This window comes from Oryctolagus cuniculus, chromosome X (genome assembly GCF_051225735.1).
Source record: "Oryctolagus cuniculus isolate XC-2025 breed Fujian yellow rabbit chromosome X, ASM5122573v1, whole genome shotgun sequence".
Taxonomy (NCBI): domain Eukaryota; kingdom Metazoa; phylum Chordata; class Mammalia; order Lagomorpha; family Leporidae; genus Oryctolagus; species Oryctolagus cuniculus.
In genome coordinates this window covers 68,701,328-68,706,583 of record NC_142888.1, presented here as the reverse complement: position 1 = coordinate 68,706,583, position 5,256 = coordinate 68,701,328, and the positions used below count along the sequence as shown (strand labels likewise).

The window sequence follows — 5,256 nt, the reverse complement described above, 5'->3', positions numbered from 1 at the left end:
TGGAGTCAGGAACTCAGTCTCGATCTCCCATGTGGGTGGCAGGGGCCCAAGTATTTAAGCCATCATCTGCTATCTCCCAGGCTGCACATTAACAGGAAAGCTGGAGCTAGGAGCAGAGCCAGGACTTGAACCCAACCACTCTGGTATGAGGTGAAGTCATCTAAAGCAGTGTCAATCACCATACCAAATGCCCTTCCCCCTTTCAACTTTCCCAGCAGTCAATATTGTGTGGCAGGAGAATGCCAGATAGCATCAAATGTCAGTGGTGCACATGGTTACATCAGAATATTCAACAGAGCTCAACAGAAACTATTAACAGACTAACAGATCTTCAGCTATTGAACAGGTAGATAAAAATTTGGAACAAAATATAAGGTTTGAGGTTAAGAGGGTCCCTCTTCAAGATAGATGAAAAATTTTTTATGGAAACACACTCTAGAATTGGGGACATGTGGTTAAAATTAAGTTGGCTTCAACTTGTATCATCATTTGAGCTGCAAGAATTAAGTTCAGGGAATCTAAAAGTTGGTGATATTTCTCAGAATTCTCATGAGGACTGAAGTGCAGCACAGTCAAACAGAGCTCCAGTTACTCCACCAGAAAAATCACAGAATTCAAGTACACCTCCACAAGCAGACCACTTACCTCTTGATGCGAGACATAAAATGTGGTCATTTCATGCACCTGAAAATGGCATACTCATACTTGATGCATCTGAGGGCAAATCCTCAGATAGCCACTATCAAACTAGGAAAATTGAATTTAAGACCACGACCTGTGAAAGTTGAAACCAATGATCCTGTGGATCACCTTAACTGTTCACCTTTATTCTGAGCACCTCTCATTTTACTAATCTGCTTTACTCAGGTTTCTTGGACTCCCATGGCATTGTGATCAAGAATAAAACTAGTATTTCAACAGCAAGTGCCACAGTTTCTGTTGAAATTAGCACTGAAAACATTTCTACCAAGAAAGAGGCATCGATGTCTATTGCTAGACATAATATTGCAGGAACAAAACATTTAGGTGCTGAAAAACAGTGTTGATGTTAGTGAAGATCCACCTCCTCTCCAACCTGATAATTCCTGAATCTTTTGTATTAGCAAGTGAACAGAGTATACCTACAAGATCCAAATGAAGTGAACTTCAAAGTCAGGAACAGTTTGAACAAAACAGTTTGAAGGCTTGATAACTTCTGGAAATGCAAACTGTGATCATCCAGGAAGAGATATGGACACAGAGACTTGTACAGAATGTCCATCTACTTTCAGTGTCAAGAAAGATCAAATACCAAAAAGTCCAACAGAAATCATAAATATTGGTTTTGTTAATCATTGTGGAAAATCCAAAGGCCTAAGAGTTCCGCCTTCAGAATAAACATGATTCAGGCAATTAAAAGACACTTTAAATTATACTGGAAAATTCAGGTGTCACAAAAAAGCCGTATTTACAGTATCCCATATTTAAAATGTGGGACTAATAGCACTGTATATTGTTGCCTTAAGATTTTTTTTCTACCTACCATATACTACACTAAGGAAAACATTATATATGATTTATTTTGTTACTTCAAATATTATTGTCTTAATGTCCCTTATCCCTGTTATATGCTGCTTGTAGATGTTAATATTTTAACAATGTTATGATAAATTGAATTTAAAGACTACTGTTTTGCTGTTTTATCATGTATGCATTATTTTCTATGTGTACAGAGCAAGTAGGTGTATAATTTGATAAAGCTACAGTCATAAAACATTATTAACATGATGTAAGTAATTTCTGCATGGTCTAAATCTTTGTGTACTGTATTTGTAAATTTTTTGCCTTGGAGTTCTAGAAAATAGTTTCTGAATTTGAAAATTGCTGGATTCATGCAGCCAGCATTGCAGATTATCAGAGACCAAAGATTGTAATAATAATACTTTGTGTAAACTGTTTTTTTTTAAAGTTTTATTTATTTATTTATTTGAAAGACAGAGTTACAGAGAGAGGGAGAGACAGAGAAAGGTCTTCCATCCTCTGGTTCACTCCCCAGATGGCCTCAATGGCTGGAGCTGCGCCTATCTGAAGCCACGAGCCAGGAGCTTCTTCCAGGTCTCCCACGTGGGTACAGGGGCCCAAGGACTTGGGCCATCTTCTACTGCTTTCCCAGGTAATAGCAGAGAGCTGGATCAGAAGTGGAGCATCTGGGACTTGAACCAGTGTCCATATGGGATGCCAGCACCGCAGAAAGCGGCTTTACCTACTATGCCACAGTGCTGGCCCCTGTGTAATCTGTTAACAAAACATTGATTTTAAAGCTGGGCATGTGGCCTAGCCATTGAGGCTGGTTATGATACCTGTATCCTGTATCACAGTGTGTTGGGTTGGCTCTTGCCTCAGGCTCCTGATTCCACTTTACTGTCAATGCATACCCTGACAGGGAGCAGCGACAGCTCAGGTTATTGTGCTCCTGCCACCCATGTGAAAGCTGTGTATTGAGTTCCCAGCTCCCACCTGTGTCCTGGCCCATGCCCATCCACTGTGGGCATCTGGGAAGGGAAGTGAACTAGTAGATAGGAGTGCTCTCTCTTTCTCATTCTCTCTCTCCCACTCACTCTCAATTTTTTTTTTAAAAATTATCATCCTAATTGGTCTTATTTTCATTTTGTCATGAAGATTCAGTAAGTGCCTTGGAAAAATATTGAATTCTCTTAGTTCATGTGTGTTACTTTAATATTTTAACTCAACTGGGATTAGAATACACCTAAAATATATGTACATTTTGGGATATCTGACCTGTCATTAAAATACAAAAACAATTTTATAGTTAAAAGTAACTTGTGGCCGGCACCTCAGTTCAATAGGCTAATCCTCCACCTAGCAGCACCGGCATACCGGGTTCTAGTCCCGGTAAGGGCGCCGGATTCTGTCCCGGTTGCCCCTCTTCCAGGCCAGCTCTCTGCTGTGGCCCGGGAGTACAGTGGAGGATGGCCCAAGTGCTTGGGCCCTGCACCCCATGGGAGATCACGAGAAGCACCTGGCTCCTGGCTTCAGATCAGCGCGGTGCCGTGGCGGCCATTGGAGGGTGAACCAACAGCAAAAGGAAGACCTTTCTCTCTGTCTCTCTCTCTCACTATCCACTCTGCCTGTCAAAAAAAAAAAAGTAACTTGTGCAGCTGACACATATTAGAAAATTTAAAAGCACTCTACTAAACAATCTATGAGTTAAAGAAGAAATCAAAATGGAAATTGGAAAAATATTTGAGAAGACGTAAAGTGAAGACACAATATATTGAAATGCATGTGAGCTACCTAAATTAATTATTAGATGCAATTTTGTAACTGTAAATATCTGTATTAAGGGGCTGGTGTTGTGATGCAGCACGTTATGCCACTGTCTGACACCATATAGGACAGAGCATTAGTTTGAGTCCAGGCTGCTACACTTCTGATCCAGTTTCCTATTAATGTACCTGGGAAGGCAACAAAAGATGGTCCAACTGCTTGGGGTCCCTGCGACCCAAATTGGAAACCAGGATGGAGTTCCTGGCTAATGGCTTCATTCTGGCTCAGCCTTGGCTGTAGTGACTATTTAGGTTAGGGATTGAACCCACAGATGGAAGACTCTCTCTCTCTCTCTCACTCTCACTCTCTCTCTCTAACTTGCTCTCTCTTTTAAAGATAAATCTTTAAAAATATCTATATTAAAAAAGAAGACCTTAAAACAGTAGTCTAATCTTCCCATTTAAATCACTAGAAAAAGAAGAGCAAACTAAACATAAAGCAAGAAAAGAATAACAATAAAAAATTAGAGTGATAACTAATGAAATAAGGAATATAAATACAATAGACAATGAAACTATAATTTGGTTCCTTGAAATAAATTTTTATTTTTCCAATTTTAATTTATTTACTTTCCAATTTCTTGATGTAGGCACTGAATACTATAAACTTTCTTCTTAACACTACTTTTGCTGTATCTCATAAGTTTTGATATGTTGTATTGTCTTCATTTGCTTCCAGAGTTTTTTGGTTTCTCTTATGATTTCTTCAATGACCCACTGTTCATTCAGGAGCATGTTGTTCAGTCTCTATGTGTTTGCACATGTTCTAGAGGTTCTTGAGTTGTTGATTTCTAGCTTCATTCTGTTATGGTCAGAGAAGATGCATGGTATGATTTTGATGTTTTTGAATTTGCTGATACTTGCTTTATGGCTTAGTATGTGGTCTATCCTGGAGAAAGTTCCATGCAGTGCTGAGAAGAATGTGTATTCTGCAACTGTAGGATGAAAAGTTCTGTAGATAACTGTTAGTTTCATTTGATCTATAATGTTGATTAACTCTATTGTTTCCTTGTTGATTTTCTGTCTGGTTGATCTGTCTATTGCTGAAAGTAGAGTATTGAAGTCCCCCAATACTACTGTATGGGAGTCTAAGTCGAAGTCTCCCTTTAGATCTATTAACATTTCTTTTAAATAGCCAGGTGCCCTGTAATTAAGTGCATATACGTTTATTATAGTCACATCTTCCTGTTGAATTGATCCCTTAATCATTACATAGTGCCCTTCCTTGTCTCTTTTAACAATTTTTGTGTTAAAGTCTATTTTTTCTGATATTAGGGTGGCTATAGCACCTCTTTTGGTTTCTGTTACCATGGAATATCTTTTTCCACCCTTTCATTTTCAGTCTGCAGGTATCCTTGTTGGTGAGATGTGTTTCTTGTAGACAGCAAATAGATGGGTCTTATTTTTTAATCCATTCAGCCAGTCTGTATCATTTAACTGGAGAGTTGAGGCCAATTACATTCAAAGTGATTATTGATAAATAACGACTTGGCCCTACCATTTTCCCACAACTATTCTTATTGTTTACCTTGGATTTCTTTTGTGCTTTTACTGGGAGATTTTCTGCCTTCACAGTCTTTCATAGTGATGATCGTGTTTCTGTGTTTCTCTGTGTAACACATCCTTAAGTATCTTTTTTAGGGCTGGATGAGTGTGACAAATTCTTTAAATTTCTGCTTGTTATGGAAGGTCTTTATTTCACCTTCATTCATAAATGAGAGCTTTGCAGGGTCCAGTATTCTGGGTTAAAAATTTTTTTCTCCTAAGACTTGGAATATATCCTGCCATTCTCTTTTAGCCAGTAGGGTTTCTAACAAGAAGTCAACTGTGAGCTAATTGGAGATCCTCTGAAAGTAATATGGCATTGCTCTTGTGTGCATTTTAGAATCTTTTTTTTATGTTTGACTGTACAAAGTTTGACTCCATGTGT

At 38.5% G+C, this 5,256-nt stretch overlaps 1 pseudogene; it reads left to right on the top strand.

Moving 5' to 3' along the window:
* The first annotated feature begins 256 nt into the window (after window positions 1–256).
* LOC100345371 (tyrosine-protein phosphatase non-receptor type 12 pseudogene) lies at window positions 257–1,377 on the top strand (annotated as a pseudogene).
* The last annotated feature ends 3,879 nt before the right edge of the window (window positions 1,378–5,256 follow it).